The sequence below is a fragment of the Pyrus communis genome, chromosome 4, assembly GCF_963583255.1.
Source record: "Pyrus communis chromosome 4, drPyrComm1.1, whole genome shotgun sequence".
Taxonomy (NCBI): domain Eukaryota; kingdom Viridiplantae; phylum Streptophyta; class Magnoliopsida; order Rosales; family Rosaceae; genus Pyrus; species Pyrus communis.
Genome location: NC_084806.1, coordinates 6,590,078 through 6,611,057, shown reverse-complemented (window position 1 = coordinate 6,611,057; position 20,980 = coordinate 6,590,078). Strand labels below are relative to the sequence as shown.

Below are 20,980 nucleotides of genomic sequence, written 5' to 3'. Positions count from 1 at the left end.
GTTAAGTTGGGTTAAGTGAGTGGACAAGTGTGACGAGATTGGAGAGGGCACATTATTTTTATTCTTATTAGAAAAGGGGTATAAATGTGTAAATAAATGTGTAACACATTATTTTTTAATAAGTTGAAAGACCGTTTAAGTAGGAGTGAATTTTGATATATGGTGATTTTTATTTATAGAACGATATTTTTTTTTTTTAAGTAAGGGGGTTAATCTATAGTAACACAAATATTCAATAAATATATTAAAAACAAAATTACACACTTGACCAAATAAATATAACAGCTCATACATGGAGATAAAAAAAATATTAAAATTTCATGCCACCGAAAAAATATAACAAGTCTTACATGGAGAGATCCAAATATTAAAGTTATACACCATTGAATAAATATAACAAGTCTTGCATGGAGAGATACAAATATAAAAAAATAGCTAGTAGGAAAAGACGACTATTGTTCTAATACATTCAAAACAAGAGGAATGGACCAAACATTTTGCGGATAACTAGCTCTGTCTCCATCTTTCTACTGATCTGAAAATAACATTGGAAGAGAAAATAATTAAAAATAATTATTAATAAGATACTCATACGAAAAACAAAAGAAAGAAGTGACTAAAAAACTTTGGTTTAGAGTTTGATTAATTTTTTGTTGCCAATTGTAGCATTTGTAATTTTGCAGTGTATTTTGTATTTGAGTAACATCAACCACTCCTATATTATATATACGCAAATCATTGTAAAATATGGAACACGTGTAGTGTACAGGTATTACTTGGGTTTTTTTTTTTTTTTGAAGTTTGTATACAGTATAATATTTGTATAAATAATTTTGGGGCCGGAGATATACTCTAAAAAAGATGAACATGAATTAATTAAAATGATTTTCCTATAAAATAATTATAAGAAGAAAGCATAAATCACTTAGGTTTTAAACTTGGGTCAAAACTTAAAATTTAGGTTAAAATTTAGGTTTTAAAATAAGGAAAACTAAAGAAAATGGCTTGAAAACTTTGAGTTTTAACGAAAAAGGACACAAAGGTGTTGTAATGAATAGCACCATGATTGATTTTTTTAGAGTAAAAATGTGGTTTTTCATTAAAGTGAACCGTACCGGGGGTATTTCGTTAAAACTCTCAAAAAATGATAAACTTGAATTAGTTAAAATGATTTTTCTATAAAATAACTATAAGGAAAAAGCATAAATCACTTAGGTTTTAAACTAACTCTTGGGTTAAAACCTAAATTTAGGTTTCAAACTAACCTGATCATTTTTCTAATGTTTGGGTTTAAATAAGTTTTGGGTTACAAACCAAAATTTGGGTATTTTTAAAATTTTAAATACAATAAATCCAACAGCTGAAGTAGGATATGGTCAAATCTAACGATAAAAGATATAACGGCTCAAAATTAATTTAACGGCTAAAACATTAAGAATCTATAATATATGTTTCACAAGCTTTGTTTAGTGAATTTTTAACTTTTCTTGAAATCTAAATATTTTTAGGTTAAAATGTTTATAAAAATAAATTATGATAATCTACATAATTTTTATTTTGAAAAAAGTTACCGTAAAAAAATTAATCTAAATTTGTTATTTAATAATATCGGACTAAAATTTTAACCCAAAATTATTGAACCACAAAAGCTATTTCTGAGTTAAAAATTTTAAGTTTTAACATAAGAGTAGGTGATGATCTTAATATAATTCTTTAAAAAGAGGTTAATATGTCCCACACACATAACATAAATCAACAAATGGTAATTTCAAGAAATTAAAAAATAAAAAAAAACGCAAAAAAGTACGAAGAGATTTTTTTTTTTTGGGTAAACTGGCAATATATTAACCAGGCAAACAAGCCAACACTACAAAGAAAGTCCACGACAGGACTAACAGAGGAGAGAAAAATCAACCACTCCTCAAAATACAAGGGGTGAAAATGGATTACAAGGACAAAGACGATGCAACAAAGCAAAACCCTCTCCCATAAACACCCACCAAAAAACACTATATAGAGGGAGGGCATGGCAAACCATCTTTGTCAAGGATATGCACCAGCGAAGATGGGGGTCTGTTCACCCAAGTACCAATGCTCATCTCTGCAAGACTAGGCGACGTCATAAAATCAGTCGCCATATTTGCTGATCCAGGAACCTAAGGCCAGCGGCACAAGTTGAAGGACTCTGCAATATTCCTGATTTTTTTCTAAGAGCAGGTAAGGCTTCACAACTTCCATTTTCAATGGAGCATTGCAGACATGATAGTTTCCTTTGAGTCAGATTCTATACCAACATCATTAATACCCAGCTGCTTTGCCATCATACACCCTTCAATTACAGCTACGGTTTCGGCAACAGAGACTTTTGGAGCTTTAAGAGGAGATTTTCTTGCTGCCACAAACTTTCCACTGGCATCCCTTATCACAATACCAACATAACCAAGTTTAGTACTTGAATTCCAACTTGCATCAACATTTATTTTGAAAAAAGGTTGCTCAGGAGGATACCAACTATTTTGCTGCATCGAAGACGTTGAAGAGTTTTGTTGGTGATGGTTTTCATCTTGATTTCGTTTAGTAGCCTCTCTATAGCATCCATAAGCACAAGAGATTGCATGAATAACCTGCATAGGAGATATGTTTATGATTGAAAATTATATTACATCTTGCCTTCCAAATATGCCAACAAGCGAAAGCAACTTGGGCCATAGTGGTCGCTTTTTCCCCGTTTATTCCCCATTTCTGTATTAATCAACGTATTTAACCATTCACTAAAAGTAGTGATTTCACTCTTATTCACCTTATAATTCAGTTGACCTCCAAACCAAATCCGATCCACCCATGGACACAGGAGGATCATGTGTTCTACAGATTCCTCATGTTCCTTGCAGATGGGGCAAATTGGAGAGTTTGAAAGGTGTTTTTTAAATACCCAAACGTTAGTAGTTTCCTGTGATATAGTTCCAAATCAAGGGTGATATAGTTCCAAATCTTAAAGCATAGAAACTTCTTGGAAGCAGACTCATATTGAGTTCAAATCTTCTGCACCAAAATTCATCAAGCTAAAAGCAAATACTTTTTCTTTGTTAAAAATAAAAAATTTAAATAAATAAAAAGCACTTCTGATAAGTAGACTCAAATTATGGCTGCATCCGATTTCACATTTTCGAACAGGTGTCAAAATCCCATCAAAATTTGTCTCAATTGTAATCATTTTATTTTCTCCGCACCTTAGACCTTTTCGCTTTGAGGCTATGTGGTTGTATCACGGCAATTTCAATGATTTTGTAGAGAGTATTTGAAGATGCTTTTGCGAAGAGTATTTGGAGGTGTTGGTGGCTCTGCTTTTGATAAAACTTTCGCTCTTGTTGAACCTCTAAAAAAGTGGACCATCCAAGTTTTTGGTCATCTCAAACAGAAGAAGAATAGGCTGTTAGCTTGAAAATCTCTGGAATTCAGAAAGCTTTATGCCATGGCCTAAATGCTTTTCTTTCGGATTTGGAGGAGGAGCTGGTTTCTGAGTATAATAAAGTTTTACATCAACAGTCATTTTTTGGCATCAAAAGTCTCGGTTAAAATGGCTTCAAGATGGTGATCGTAATACTAAATTCTTCCATCTTACGACTATTATAAGGAGGAGGAGAAACAAAATTGAGGGACTGTTTAATATTCAAGGTGAGTGGATTGTGGAGCCGGCTATACTTCAAAAATATTGCTGTGGATTATTTTCAAACTCTTTTCTCTCATGGGAAAAGCTCTAGGCAAATGTCTTCCCTCCCTAATATGTTTTCTAGTGTAAATTCCACTGACCTTGCTGCTCTTAATAAAGAGGTGGATGTAAGTGAGGTTAAAAACAGTCTTTTTGATATTGGAGGTGTTAAGGCTCCAGGTTATGATGGGTTTCCTGCTTGTTTATACCAAAATCAGTGGAGTAGATGTGCTAGTGATATTTTCGATTTGGTGAGGACTGCTTTTCATTCAATGAGTTTGCCTTGGGGACAAAATTGAGAATCCCCAGAAAATGTTGAAATTTTCGGCCTATGAGTCTTTGTTTTTTACAGAGTTATCTCGAAGATTATTGTTGCTAGACTAGGGCCTCTTTTGCCTCATCTAGTACTGGTTTGGTACTGAGATACTTTTATAAAAAGTGGGTATAAAAAAAAAAAAAACTGAACTAAAAAAAGTATTTGGTAAATACTTAAAAACAGCTTATTTTCATAGTTTTGAGTGAAAACAAAACTGAAAACGTGAATCAGCAAAAATGAGCTTATTCTCACAGCACAGCAGAATCAGTTTTTTTTTTCAAAGCATAGCAATACCAAACCAGCCCCTAATCAGCCCAAATCAAGCTAGCTATGGTATCAGGCAAGGGGATCATCTTTCTGCTTATTTGTTTGTTCTATGTATTGAGAAGCTCTCGCATATCATTACTAATGTTGTGAATAGGGGAAGATGGAAACATGTGAAAGCCTCTGAATCTGGACCTGGGGGTTTCTCATTTGTTTTTTGCGGATGATTTAATGTTGTTTGCTAATGCTACTCCTAGGCAGGCTAGAGTTATGAAAGGTTGTCTTGAAAGTTTTTGCAAAGCCTCTGGTCAAGCTGTCAACTTTGATATATCTAAAGGGTGCGTCGAAGGCAAGCTCGTTAAATTTTTCCCAGAAGAAGGTCCCCTTATGTATGTTGTGAAAGTTAATAGCATGCGTTGTGTTCTGAGAATCTGAAAAATACTCAAATATCATATGTCGAACTAAATGCGCACGGATCTGCACACATACATTACCACACATATGGTTAAAGTTGCGTACCTCTAAAACATTAGAAAGATATATGTGGACCTCTGCACTTTCCACGAGGCCCTTGAAGTATGAATATTTCGTTTGAGATGATTATTGTTGAGTATGCTTCCTTTTGTAGCAAGAGTACGGAGAAGAAGAGGAAGCATGAATATTGGGACCTTCCTGTTGGTTCTGGCTGGGATGATCATATCCGGTTGCTGCAGATATATGATTGCTGGCATCAAACTGACCATGACATTGATTGGTGCAAGGATTATCAGTTGTAGGTACCTTTTTAATATTCTGTATAAGAAAAACCTGATATATTCAGGGCATTGGCGACACGATTCTAGTATTTGCTTGTTATGTTTCTGGAACTCATTGATTGTAAGTGAGGAGGATGACGCTTGTCAAGGCGAGAATTGACACACAAATTATTTCAGGTGTATCCATCCTCTTTGCTAAAACCAGATGATGAAGTGACTATGTACTTGATAGTCCTGTTGACACGATTCTAGGATACACAAGAAATCGTTTAATAAGCAAAAATGCTATTTTTACCGCGTATTTGTACCATTTGAGTTCAAATTTTCTGCACCTGCCTCTCCATGGTTTTAATAGTTTTCTGAAATCTGTGCACCGATTTAACAGTGTTAAATTGTTGTTATCTCCTTCACTTTGTAAATAAATTAAAAATAAAAATAAAATTCCCAAGCGTCCAAAACGTGAGTGCTCCTCGAGCGTCACTCTCTCTCCTTGGATCAGGAACACCAACAACAACAATGGCGGATGCGAACCAAAAACCAAAGATCTTTACCACATTGAGCTTCGCAAAGTCAAATCCAAGAACAACTCCAGCCAATTTTCCTTCAAAAAATCACAAACCACCAATAAATCAGCAACATTTTTCAGATGATTAAAAAAAAAAAATTAAATAATTATTTGAAAATCCAAACGGGAGCTTTCTCGATCGAATTGCATAATTCACAGCACCTCATCCTGGGGTTCAGGCAACGGAGGGGGCTGAGCCTTCATTTGGCGGTTACCTGGCTGTTGAAACAACTCCTAGTGGCCTCTCCGTGGTTTACAAGAGTGCGAATGTAATAGATAAAATATATTTACAAATTTGCAGAGGATAATGATTCCGAACCCAATCATTCAATCACAAATAAACAAATTTACAAGATTGGAAACAAAATCGATGAAATTGATTCAGCGAGTGCACCGTTTTCGAACCTCAACTTCTTGAATCAGGCATCGCGGCGGTGCCAACCTGAAATGATGATGGGATTGCTGCAAATCCTTGTAGAAACCGCTTGCATTGCAGACATTCGAGCGTTCAAAGAAGAAACCATGGAGAACGCGAAGAATAAAAGGGAGGTCAAGACTTCGAACTCGCGTTCGCCATCGGTTTCATGGGAATTTGGGAGAGGATTTAGTAGAACAATCCTTTGTTTGGGAGAGGATTTAGTAGAACAATCCTTTGTTAGTGCAGAGGATTTTGCAGAGTTATCTGTTCGCCGGAATTTGGAGATGGTGGTGGTGGAATGGGAGCGTGGCTTTTCTTTTCTGGGTTTGAATTGCGGCGGTTTGGAGATGGAGATGGCATCGTCGAGGTGAAAACAGAGAGAATTGACAGTGTTAAGTTGGAGAAATTTTTAGTTGTGACGGGAATACGGATGATACACCATGTGTTTTTATGTAAGTGATGAAAAATTTTAATTTTTAATTTTTAACATACATATATCACCATTTATACGGGGACAAGTGATATATCATCTTGTGTGACGGTTACACTGAAAAATCTCTAGTTAAGTTGGGTTAAGTGAGCCGACAAGTGTCACAAGATTGGAGCGGCACATTCTTTTTTAGCCGCATAAGATTAGAATTACTTTAATGTCATGTTTACGTAATCTTAATGAAAATATGAAGAATTGAATTGAGAAGAAGTAGGAACGAGGAAAAGTCATAATCGGATTCCTGTTGAAACTGTTTATTTAAATATTTTGGATTTGGAATCGAAATGACACTAATTCCATAAAGTTGTTTACTAATTCAGTAGAATCGGAATATAAACCAGTATGATTACTAAATGTTATTGTCCCAAATCAAATATTTTATATACTTTTTTTAATAAAATTTGATATAATATGTAATAGTAAGAAAAAAAATTTTAATTGCTTTTTTATTTCTTAGACACACTAAAATGCTTTTGTTTAAATTTTTTTTTTATAAATTTAAGTATTTACTTTAATATTTAAATTTTCTCGCTTAAATTGTAGTTTCTTCTCTTCGACATCTGCATGGAGTTGTGCATAATGTGAATGAGCATGAAGTTGTGCATAATGTGAATGAGGGCATAATAGGAAGAAAAAATGCGTTCTTGATTCTCTCACCCTCATAGAATTCAAATACCTCATTTATCCAAGGATTCCCATTGCTCCAATTTCAGGAATTGCATTTCTTGTTTCAGGTGGGGTCCACCACATTATTGATTGCCTAGTATTTAGTAAACATCAGAGTAATCCATAATTGGAATTCAATTCCCTTTTTTTATTCCCATTACCCTTGCGTAAACAAACCCTAAGAGAGATAGATTTACTTGTGTTGGTCGACTTTATTTTTAGGGTAAATCTCAATTTACCTCAAGTTTCGTAGTTTTCAACATTTAGTGCATGAAGTTTTTTTCGTCCCAGAATCATACCTAAAATGTTAATTTTGGGATAGTCTCGTACATCCGTTAGTCTAGCTGTTAAGTTTTCCGTTAACTGATGATGTGGTGCCCATGTGGACAATGACTGGGTGCCACATGTCATTAAGGGATCCACGTGGAAATTAAAATTAAAAAAAATAATAATTATTTAAAGAAAAGTTCAAAAAAAAAAAAAACCTCATCTGGAATCCCCACCCGTGCCCACCATCCCACCACCTGATTTGCCTTTCTAGACCAATCCATTTTCGTCCTCGACCCTAAAAATGGGTAAGTCGACGTCCTCTAGAAGCTTGAAAGGTAAGACCTTGTTGTCCACCTCCACGTCGAACTCGTACGCCACTGAATGCCCCACATGCGCGTCCCTCAAATCGAACCCCGACACCTTCAGATCCTCCACTTGAACCCCTAATCCCTTCACAATCGCCTCCTTCAAATCCTGCAAATCAACCAACCAAATCTTAATCAAACAACCAATCAATCAATCTGAATCCAAAAATTCAAATTGTAGAGAGAGAAAAAGAGAGGGGGCGTACAGAGATGGCTCTAGGGGTGGCGTAGGGAGGGCGGAGCTCTAGCACGGAAATCAGAGAAAGAGAGGACGGGACTGTGAAATTCGGGTTGTTGGGGTTTTGCAGGCTGGCGCCGTGGACGAATTCGTAGACGAGGAATGTATGGTCGGTGGAGATGCACGCGCCGAGGAGCTTGATGATGGAGGTATGGTGGATGTAGCAAAGGGTGGAACTTTGGTTTTTTAGTTCGACGGCGGAGAGCTTGACGCGGAACTTGCATTGGAAAACGACGGCGCCTTTTCCGGGTAGTTTACAGCGCTAGGAGGGGGTGGAGGTGGAAGGCTGTTCGAAAGAGGCGGAGGAGGCGGCGGAAGTTGGGTGGGTGGATTGAGCGGATTGTTGGGTGCATGGGGTGCGGCGAGAGGTGAAGACTGGATGGGCGGCGTCGACTGACATTTTGGATTTGCACGTTTGGGTGGAGGCCGAGAAGGGAGAGAGGGTCCGGGGTTGAGGAAGAAGACACTTATTTTTTGTTTTTTGTTTTTTTTAAATGTTTAATTTTTAATATCCACGTGGAACCCTTATTGACACGTGGCGCCCAGTCATTGTCCATGTGGGCGCCACATCATCAGTTAACAGAAAATTTAACAGCTAGACTAACAAATGTATGAGACTGTCCTAATTAATTAACACTTTCGATATGACTCTGAGATGAAAAAAATTTCATGTATTAAATGTTAAAAACCACGAAATTCGAGGGTAGTAAAGTGAGATTTTTATTAAAAATTGGTATAAATTATAGTACAAATATGTAACACATTATTCTTTAATAAGACATAAGGCCGTTTAAGTATGAGCAGATTATGATATATGATGATTTTTTTTATATAACGATATATATTTAACGAGAAGGGATAATTTAATGAACACAAATATTCAATAAACATTACACTTACACAAATATTAAAATCAAATTTCACACTTGACCAAATAAGCATAGCAACTCATACATAGAGTTCAAAAATATTAAAATTACAAGCCATTGAATAAATATAACAAGTCTTACATGTAAAGATCCAAAATATTAAAATTACACGCCTTGAACAAATATGACAAGTCTTGCATGGAGAGATACGAATATAAAAACGTAACTAGTACGAAAAGACGACTGTTGTTCTAATACATTCAAAAGAAGAGGAATGGACCAAGCATTTTGCCGATAACTAGCTCTCTCTCTCTCCATCGTTCTACTGATCTGAAAATAACAATGGAAGTGAAAATAATTAAAAATAATTATTAATAAGATGCTCAGACAAAAAACAAAAGAAATAAGCAACTTAATAAACATTGGTTTAGTTGTAGTTTGCCTAATTTTTTGTTGCCAATTGTCGCATTTGTAATTTTTCAATGTATTTTGTATTTGAGCAACATCAACAACTCGTATATTATATATACGCAAATCATAGTTTAGTAAAATATGGAACACGTGTGGTGTATAGGTATTGTTTGAGAGTTTTTTTTAAAAAAAATGTATACTCGTAAAATATATGTATTAATAATTTTGAGGCCAGAAATATACTCTAAAAAATATAAACATGAATTAATTAAAACGATTTTTCCATAAAGTAACTATAAGAAGAAAGGAAAACTAATGAAAATGGTTTGAAAACTTTGAGTTTTAATGATAAGGACAAAATAAAGGGTAAAGTGAATAGTACCATAATTGACTTTTTAATGTAAAAATGTGGTTTTTCGTTAAAGTAAACAGTACCATGAGTTTTTCGTTAAAACTCTCAAAGAAGAAAGCACCAATCACTTGGGTTTTAAACTAACTATTGAGTTAAAACCTAAAAAGTTTAGTATGTCCCAACACACATAAATCAAGAAATGGTAATTCTGAGAAGAAAAAAAATTATAAGAAAAAAGCAAAAAAGTATGAAGAGACTTTAAATACCCAAATTTTAATAGTTTTCTGTGATATAGTTCCAAAACAGAACACAGATGTCAGCTATGACATGGGTCGCGCGGTCCCAATTGTGAGATATGACGTGGATCACGCTGATCCAGTTGTAAGATAGGACATGAATAGCGCGGTCTTGGACCTTTCGAAATCTTAGGTTAAGCAACAATAGGACCGCCAGAAGAGGATTGAAGGAATAAAGCATTGGATTATAAAATTGGGGTGCGAGGATGCCATGCAACGCAAGCCAGTAGGTAGCCCACACTAAGCCAAGCCCTACCCAGATAACGAAGCGGTATAGAAGTTGGGCGGAGAGAACAAAAAGTCCAAACCAAACAACAGACAACGCTGCCGTGGTCACAACAGAGAAAATGTAGAAAGGGGGAAGGCATGGGCAGTTATTCAGCTTGCACTCGCAACTAGCCCGATCGACGGAGGGAGGTATGACAAAGTAGGTCGGATCCACCCCGAGGGGAAACATAATGGTAGCTAAGGCCAAGAGGATGGTCAGAGTCAGATGTGTTTGCGGATTTGGAGGTGAATTTGGAGGAGGGTTTTGATTTTCATCGTCCGCCATAGTGGTGGTCAGTTGGGAGCAGAAGGGGAGAAATAAGAAACGAGAGCTGAGTTGAAACAACTCTGCAAAATCGAAACCAACAATTAAGATCAATACGTATGATGATTGTAGAGAGACAAAGTAAAGTCTAGAGAGAGAGGCAGATAGTTTCAACTCAGCAAAATCGAAACCAACAATTAAGATCAATACCCATGATGATTGTAGAGAGACAAAGTAAAGTCTAGAGAGAGAAGCAGATAAGAAGGTAGTGTGGGAGAGAGTGAGTTATGAGAGAGTATATATAAAGCGAAGAGCTGCTAAGTGGGATGACTAATAGCCTGTACATACTCTCTTTGACAAAAAGAAAGTCCCTTTGAATAATAGCCACTATGAAAAGAACTGTTTTTGAAAAGACCTGCTTCCCAAAGAGCTGCTAAGTGGGATGACTGAATCGCCTCGTAAGTTTGTTTTCTTATGTTGAGAGTTGGTCTCAAGTTATGTGCCGACAACGAGATGGCGACACGACAAAGGATAAAAAAGGAGAAAATGTTTTGGCTCGCCTCGTAAGTTTTGTTTTTTTTTATTGTTCTGCCTTTGTCGCTATTATATATTATTCTGATCAAACTCTAGCAAGGATGTCACGTCATCCTTCATCATCTTTTAAATCAATAATTTGGGTGCTACTTCTGTGATAGAAGTCAGGGTGCTACTTACTTGCTTTTGTAAATTAGGCCCTACTTTGTCATTTTGAATGCTGGTACAGTACCCTTTTTTAACCGCTTATTCTACTATAAGCATTCTAAGTACGTTATTGGTGCTTGTTTTCTTGTGCCAGCCGGGGGAAAAGCAAACATGTCGCACTTGTAATTATTGGAGGTAATAGAGTAATCAGAGGAGGAAGTGACGTTGGGGATGGTTCAGTAGATGATGGCAATACTAAGGGAAGTCATGGAAGCTATACAGGCTAGAAAATCTGAACATGAGGAAGAACCAAAAGCTAGGTCGAGGCGTTCTTCTTGAGAAATGTTTATTTGCCTCTTAGCTTCTACTTTGTTAGGTCAATAAAGTTGCATGATTTTTAACTAGTTCACTAAGATGATTAAGGAAAATTGGAGATGCCTTACCTCATTACTAATTTTGCAGTGAAGCTGTTGCAGGAAGCGTTCCAGCTTTCACCACTGTATCGTGAGGCATATGCAAACACGATTACAATTCTGTTTGGTGAACCAACTTGTTTGCTGAAATTGAAAAGGATTTTACTGCTTATGGGATTGTTTGGGCCCAAAATAATATTGTTGGGTCGAGTGTAGGTTTATGCTCGGCCCAAAGTCGTTTCAAAAATACTATGAATTGTCTGGTGATCCTGGGCTATTCAGCAGGGATGGTCGAGTCCTATCACAAGAAGGAGTAGTTCAAATAAGCAAAGGGATCGAGGAAGTCCTAGTGCAATTAGGATTCTCGGCCAACAATGAATAAAGCCTCAAAAAGGGGTGAGTTCAAAGTCCTAATGGGGGTAGGGTTGGTCGAAGCAAAGTTGGAACGGAACAAGAAGTCTCAATCCATATATGATTTTAACTCGATTTCAAGAAGGAGTTGGTGCTATAAATACAAGACATCATGCAACAATTCGGGACCTTCAATTCAACACACAATTGCCCTACGCAAAACCTCTCAAACATCTTGAGAATTTTTTTTTTCTTTTTCTCGCCGACACATCTTCAATTTGGATAAACAGCACTGTGAAGGCAACCGGCGAACACCTTCAGTTTGGATAAACAACACTACTGCCGTAGAATCAGCCGACCGAAGAACCCATTCAGTTTGGATAAACAACACTGCGTCGAGGCCGAACCTATCCAAGTCTCGGTTGAGAAGGGTTTTCGAATCCATATTGACAGAGGTCATCTTATTAGCCTTTTCGGCGAAATAAGGTGTTACGAGTTACGACATTTGGTGTATTGGACGCCGAGTGATTTTATGATTGGATACTCACAAGTGAGTTTCAGAGTTCGGCATTCTAATAGCCGAACCACATTCACCATCAAGACATACATCACCTTTGAATACTTGTGTTCGTATAGTTTGGTGTCGATTCGACGTGCTTATACTCTTATGAATATAATCACTGTGACCGAATCGGGCGCCGACGATTTGTGAACTTCGTAGAACTAGCAGCCTTGTCTTCAGGCTCGAAAATCCAAAGGCCGAGATTTGTTCTTCCTCGGCCGCAGTCGCAATATAAAGAAGTCAACAACACGCTCAACGCAACATCAACAAATTTTACTCCTCGGCCGACGAGTTGGCACGCCCCTCATTCAACCAAAGGACGTAGTTAGCTTATTAGTTACTCAGTCTGCGCACCACGTAGGTTTTGTAATTTTTAGGATCAACAGGGATGAATCGGTATTTGGAGGTGGTAAAGTCATTAGAGGAGGGATGGGCCAGTCATCTGGGAACGCCCAGCTGATTGGATATGGTTATAACTAATGCTGTGATTCATCGGAAATGCTCTATGTAGATGAAAAACATTTCCGGCGGAGACACCAAAGATAGAAATGACAACCACCAAGGCAAAAAGCACGCAGGCTCCCATTCTGCTAAGCATATGAAAAATTAATCAATCTGAAATGTAGTTAAAGGGTCTATGGATGCAGTTACTCAGTGATCATAAAGCTAGTTAATGAATTTAATATCTGGACAAAGATAGATTCCGGTGGTTGTGTGCTTGTTCTTTTTTTAGATATGAGAAGATTCTTAATTCTTCTTCCTCTTAGAGAGAGAAGAGAGAGAGAAAAAAAAAATGATAGAGCATGAGAAAAGAAAAAGCCCGGGAAAGTTTCTTATTTTAACTTCTCTTGTATTTTGTAGCTTTATGTTTGTGGGTGCACAAAGTGGAAAATTTTCTCCTGCAGCAAGTGCAAGTCCTCAGCCTTGAAGAGCTTAACAAATGGATTGGATTGGAGAGCTACCTTTAAGCCCAAATTTGAGAAGGGTCGCTACTTTTGGGGTCCATTATTTTCCAGAAATGTCAATTGAAGCTCTTAAGCTTCTTTTGTTAACCCTAAACAGAAACAGGCCTCCTCTCTTCTAGTAGTACTTGTGTATTATATATAAAGGGAGAACTCATTCGAATGGGGGCCTGTATGTATGTATTTGCCTCGTGTGCTGCTGTTGTGGTCCTGTACCTACTTTTTGAGCTTTTGTTTTCCTTTTCGGCTTTTAAGGATTGACGACATTTTCCGTATTCCTACTTCACTCCCCTTTCCTTCCAGTTCAAAACTGAAACCTTGCTTCTAGCGTAGCTTTTTACTCTTTCGCTGTTCACGTATCATAGCGTTTTACTCTTTCTCTGTTCACGTATGTATATAAACTACCAAACCGGAGGATCGCATTAGTTAACTTAAAACTCTCTCCTCACTGTGATTTTTCCTTTGGTCTTTTAAGGAGCCTATGAAGATGCTGGGCAAAACTAAGTTGTGGTCATTTCTCTCCGTTTCAACTTTGATGCATGCAGTAGCATTCTTTGTTAGACTAGGACAAACTTGTATAATAATTTGTGAATGGTTGAAAGTATGAATCTTACATCGGATAAATAATGGAGTAGTTGTTGGACTATCATGTTAATAATGAAGTAGTTGTTGGACTATCTGCTTAAAACATCATTAAAACAACATTAACTTGCTTTCCAAATATAACAAAAGTATTACCGACAAGTTAAGAAGATTGAACCTTAAATTTAACAAGATGCAAAATTTGTTCCCTCACCTATAATTAATGTATTTTCACTATACGAACATCATAATTCAAAATATTTATATAATTCAAAACATTCATTCTCTTTATATCATTATCCAAAGAATAAAACTTTTATTTTTTCCACACAGATGGATGACTAAATGATCTTCATATTGAATGATTTTTCTAATGTATAATCTTTAGATGATGGCAAAAAGAATGAACGGTTCGAATTATGATTGTACAGTGAATATTCTTTATTCATAGGTGCGGGGACAAGTAGTTCCCCATGGTAAAATTATAAAAACTGAATCTGAATTGGTCTCTTTTATTGGACAAACAATCACGTCTTCCTCACAACTCAGCTGTAAATCAATCGCAATTGTAAATCACAAAATAGAAATTTATACACTTTTTCTGAGATATAAGTGCATGGAAGGGTGTGAACTGTGGAGGGGGTGAAACGTGTAGTTGAATTGCACGATGGATAGCGACCAAGTTTTCTTAAGCTTGATAGAAACTGGAAATTAGGCTTAAACAATCGAGATAAATGAAAAAGCAAAGAGGGAGAAGGGGAAGCGATGGGAGAAGTTTTCACGTTTTTCCTTTTCTTCTCTTTGGTAATACTATTTTTCATATTTAAATGGGTTTATTTTTTATCATAAATGGTAATTCTCCCACACCATCATGATGTGACAGTGACACATAAGTATTATTATTATTTTTTTTTTATCATTACAAATGTTCTTCGAAATTTATTTATACTATATCTAAAATTGAAAATTTAATCAATCTAGTTCTAAGAATAGATGTTTCAAACTAATGTGCTTCTTCTATCACAATTTTGTAAACGTTATATTATGTGCTGATGTGACATATAATGAGTCTCACAAGTCTAATTAACTTAAAAATAAATTAAAATTAAGTTAAAATTTTAATTTCTGTTTTAAATATTCATAAAAAAAAATTCTTAAAAACAGAAACAAAATATTCACCCAAAGAAGGCAGAAAGAAAGTCGCACCTTTCTGACCAAAAAAGAAAGTCCCACCTCACTCAGCTAAAGACCCACCTCACTCATCAAAAGTCCCAGGGACCCAGCTGTGCCCGTGCATCATCCGACTGACAAAGTGACACCAATCTTCGTATCTATTGACCGGTAAGAACCTATTTCGTCACCTTCAGCAGTTCCCACAATTCCGATGCTCAGCTCATTATCCACCTTCTTCAATTTCGCCGCCAAAAGATAAGAAATTGCTCAAAACAAAATACTCTTTTCTTTGAAAGTTGCAGGCATTGACTTGAGAGTAAGGACTGCAAAAAATGAAGGTGGTTCCACGAGAAGCTGAGAAACTGAACCTAAACAATGCTGGGTCCTTAGCACAGAAACGTCTTGTGCGCGGGTTGACGCTCAATCACCCTAAAGCTGCAGCTCTCATAGCCACACAGGTGTGTTTTTTGCTCCGAAACTTGATCTTTTGTTCAAATTTACAAAATTTGATCGGATTTCGGTAATGGATTTTGTAAAGGAAACGTTTTTCTTTAATGTGTTTGGGTTTGTAGATGTTGGAGTTCGTTCGAAATGGTGATAAATCTGTGGTGGAATTGATGGTCATTGGGAGACGGCTGCTGGGAACGTAATGGTGTGAACTGTGAAATCTTATCAATTTGCCCTGTTTTTATACATGGGATGTTAATTCTGGATTCTGATTGTTGAATAGCATCTGGGTTGCCTTCCTTTTTGCCCAATCAACCAATTTGTTTTCCTAATTTCGTACCCCGGAATCATGTGTCTAGTTGCTCGAGATTGGTCTGCATATTTCTTTTTCAAACAGGAAACAAATTCTTCCTGGTGTTCAATATCTTTTGGTTCTTTGCATTTGCTTCGAAAAGCCTTAATCATAATCACTGCTGCAGAAAATTCCTCATAACCCTGACATAACATGCTGCCTAAAATCATTTTTTTATGAGAAAGATATAAATGCAGCAGTAAGGGAGGGACAGTTGGAGATATTGGAAGTGCTTACCAAAGGTGCATCTCAGCCGGCATGTGAGGAGGCTCTGTTGGAGGGAAGCTACTTGGCAGGGCTAGGTCCGCAGAGATGCTCATGGGGTCCGACATGATCCCCGCCCTCAGGCGGCTGTGCATGCTCTTTTTTCTGCTTGCTCCAGAGGCTTCGTTGATGTAGTTGACACATTCATCAAGGTAACAGTCTTTTATCATCATACATTAATCAAAATTCCTTTATGGTTTTAAATTTTAGCAAGCGCTTATGCTGAAAGTGCTTTTCTAACCTAGGAAGACTTGTGCTGAGCCTACAATTGCCTTAAAGTATGCTTCAACATAAATAAGTGTGATGTACAATTAAGGTAGCCATCACCGAAATGTGTATGTGTTGTAATTGCTTGAACATTTAACTTTTGTTCCATGACAGTGATGCTATTTCTTGGTGGCAGTGTGGGGTGGATGCCAACGCAACTGACAGGGCGCTGCTTCAATCGTCCAAGCCATTCCTACATACTAATGTTTACTGTAATGTGCTTATTTCCGCCATTGTTAGCCAGCAAATTTCTGTTGCCAGACTCCTCTTGCAGGTGTATCCCTAACTCATGGGCTAGTATGCATACCTTTATAGTTATACACTGCTGGCCCTGGGATGTAAATACAGGAGAAGAGTTTTGGGTGGGTGCAGCACTAGCCATGGCTTACAGCATGACCTGGTGTGCTGTGGAGTATTTTGAAGCCAGCGGTGCTATCTTGCACAAAGCTCTTGCAACACCACTCTCCTAACATTCCTCACTTTGGGAGGACTCTCATTCACCACGCCATCTTATGTAACAATGAAAGAGCGGTAGAGGTTCTGTTAAATTGCAGTGCAGATGTAGAAGTTCCAATTAAGACAACAAATTCAGAAACTGACTGCCCCGTTCACATGGTGTCACGACTTGGATTAAATAAGATTCTTCAACTATTGATTGGTGCCTGGTGCAATATCAACTATCAACTCTCAGACAGAATCCGGAGAAACTGCACTAATGATCTGTGCCAGATAATAACCCCAGGAATGCCTCAAAAGCCTGGCTTCAGGCGCTGCTGATTTTGGCCGGGTCAATTCTGCTGGTCAGAGTGCAAGCATAATAGCTGAGTCGGCAAGGTGGGCTCTTGGCTTCCAGCACGCAGTTGTAGAGGTGAAATTGCTCAATCAAGTGATGCATCAATATTTTCTCCTCTAATGTTTGTGACTCAAGCAAACAATGTTGAGGCTTTGAAGAAACTGATTGAGGGGGCAGACGTTGATCTCAATGAGCAAGATGAAAAGGGATGCTCAGCTGCCATGATAGCTGCAGCTATCAAATTGCTTATCGACGCTGGGGCTGACATAAACCTGCATAATAAACGTGGTCAGACAGTAATGGAACTATTCGATACAAATCACAACGGTGAAGAATTTGAAAAGTTGTAGCTTAAGAATGCTGCACCTCAAAAGGTACTTGATAGTCCTGTTAAGTTTTATAGGACTCAACATCAGGCAGTACAACACAACGCCACAGATTTCATTCATACATTGATGGGCAGGGGTTCTGTTGTGAATGCTTCTGATGCCGATGGATACACTCTGTTGATGTTAGCAGCAAGAGAAGGCCACGCTACGCTGTGCGAGTTTTTGACTTCTTTAGAGGAAAAATGCGACATTGTGCAGGACACTAGACAGCACTCTTGCTTGCAAGGAAAAGTGGGATTAAAAATGATGCAGAGAATTTGATATTGGAAGAGCTTGCAAGAAGGTGAAGTCAGGTAAAGAAGCACATAAAAATGCGGTAGAGGATCTCCACATCAAAAAAATGCTGAAAATGGTGGGGGCTGCTGGGATTTTGCAGTGGGGGAAGTCGAGCAAGAGAAATGTGATTTGTAGGAGGGCAGAAGTCGAGGCTAGTGACTTGTTCAGATGGAACCGCCGGAGGAAATTTGACACTGACGAGCCCGGGCTGTTCCATGCGGTAACTAAAAAGCAGAAGGAGCTGCATTTTGTGTGTGAAGTTGGGATTGAAATGGCTGACCTTTGGGTGAGAGGGATCAAGCTTTTATCATATTTTAGCGTTATTTTAACAAAAACCGGGGTTTAATAAAGAGTAAAGATCCAAAAACCAAAGATCTTTACCACATAGGGCTCCACAAAGACAAATCCAAGAACAACATCAGCCAATTTTCCTTCAAAAATTCACAAACCAACAATCCAAACAAACATCAGCAACATTTGTTTGATGATCAAAAAACACAAAAACAAAAAGAAAGATTGATTAAACAATTATATGAAAATCTAAACGGGAGCTTTCTCGATCGATCTGCATAATTCACCTGTTGAACCACCTCCGAGTGGCTTCTCCGTGGTTTACAAGAGTGCGAATGTAATAGATAAAATAAATTTACAAATTTGCAGAGGGTAATGATTCCGAACCCAATCATTCAATCACCAATTAAACAAATTTACAAGATTGGGAACAAAATCGATGAAATTGATACAGCGAGAGTACCGTTTTCGAACCTGAACTTCGCGAATCATGCAACGCGGCGGTGACCAACCTGAAAATGATGAAGGGATTGCTGCAAATCCTTGTAGAAATCGCTAGAAGCTGCAGACATTCGAGCGTTCAAAGAAGAAACCATGGAGGACGCGAAGAATAAAAGGGAGGTGAAGGCTTCGAACTCGCGTTCGCGTTCGCCATCGGTTTCATGGGAATTTGGGAGAGGATTTGGTAGAACAGTCTTTTTTAGTGCAGAGGATTTTGCAGAGTTATCTGTTCGCCGGAATTTGGAGATGGGGGTGGTGGGATGGGAGCGTGGCTTTTCTTTTCTGGGTTTGAATTGCGGCAGTTCGGAGATGGAGATGGCAGCGTTGAGTCGTCGAGGGTGATAGCAGAGAGACTTTGACTTGACAGTGTTAAGTTGGGTTAAGTAAGTGGACAGGTGTCGCAAGATTGGAGAAGGCACATTCTTTCATAGGTGCATAAGGTATTAAGGTTAGAATTACTCTCAGATTGTGAGAGAATTTAGATGTGTTGGTGGGTTTTATCTTATTAGAAAGGGGTACAAATGTGTAACATATTGTTCTTTAATAAAACACAAGGACGTTTAAGTATGAGCGAATTATGACATATGGTGACTTTTTTTATACAATGATATTTTATATTTAACGAAAAGGGATTAATCTATAGTAACACAAATATTCAATAAACAAATTAAAAACAAAATTGCACGCTTGACCAAATAAATACAGCAGCTCATACATAAAAATAAAAAATACTAAAATTACATGCCACCGAAAAAATATAACAAGTCTTACATGATGAGATCCAAATATTAAAGTTATACACCATTGAATAAAGATAATAAATCTTGCATGGAGAGATACAAATATAAAAACGTAGCTAGTAGGAAAAGACGACTATTGTTCTAATACATTCAAAATAAGAGGAATGGACCAGGCATTTTGCGGATAACTAGCTCTCTTTCCATCTATCTACTGATCTGAAAATAACATTAGAAGAGAAAATAATTAAAAATAATTATTAATATGATACTCATACGAACAACAAAAGAGAGAAGTAACAAAAAAATATTGGTTTAGCCGTAGTTTGTCTAATGTTTTCTTGCCAATTGTAGCATTTGTAACATTTTCATTGTATTTTGTGTTTGAGCAACATCAACCGCTCCTATATTACATATACACAAATCATAGTAAAATATGGAATACGTGTGGTGTACAGGTATTATTTAGGTTTTTTTTTCTTTTTTTCTTTTTTTTTTGGAAATTTATATACATGCGTAAAATTTGTATAAATAATTTTGAGGCCAGAAATATACTCTAAAAAAGATGAACATGAATTAAATAAAATGATTTGTCTATAAAATAATTAAATTAACAAGAAAGCATAAATCACTTAGGTTTTAAACTAACCAAATTCTTGTTGGGTCTAAAATAAATTTTGGGTAATTTTAAAATTTTAAATACAGTAAATCCAACGGGTGAGATTGAAAACGATCAAATCTAATGGTAAAAAAAAAAATCCAACTGCTAAAACAATTGAAAAACATATTTGAATCAAAATTCACCCAAAAACTCCATAATACATATTTTGTAGGGTCCATTTAGTGTATTTTTAACTTTTATCGGAATCTAAATATTTGCTAATGTGGAATTTAGTCAATGAGTTTTATTCGAGTAAAAAATTGAGGTCGGGTTTATTGTGGAGAAAATTAAATTCCATTGGTTAAAGTTATATTTTCAGTAAGAGAAGTATGAGCAGATACATTACCCAAATATTGGTAGTTTCATGTGATATAGTTCCAAAATCCCCAGTTGTCAGCTATGACTTGGATCGCACGCTCCCAGACATTTCGAAATCTTAGGTTAAACAACAATATGACCGCCAGAACAGGATTGAAGGAATAAACCATTGGATTATAAAATTGGGGTGCAAGGATGCCATGCAGAATGATCCAGTAGATAGCCCACACTAAGCCAAGCGCTCCCCAGATAACGAAGCGGTATGGAAGTCGGGCGGAGATGACAAAAAGTCCAAACCAAACAACAGAGAGAGCTGCCGTAACCACGACAGAGAGAATGTAGGAAGGGGGAAGGCATGGGCAGTTATTCAGTTTGCACTCGCAAGTAGCCGTATCGGCAGAAGGAGGTTGGACAAACTGGCTCGGATTCACCCCGAGGGCAATC

At 37.1% G+C, this 20,980-nt stretch overlaps 2 pseudogenes; both read left to right on the top strand.

The window, feature by feature from the left end:
• Positions 1-15,476: 15,476 nt before the first annotated feature.
• The window catches only part of LOC137730539 (urease-like), a 58,327-nt pseudogene continuing 52,823 nt past the window's right edge, over positions 15,477-20,980 (top strand).
• On the top strand, positions 16,037-19,095 carry LOC137731169 (uncharacterized; annotated as a pseudogene).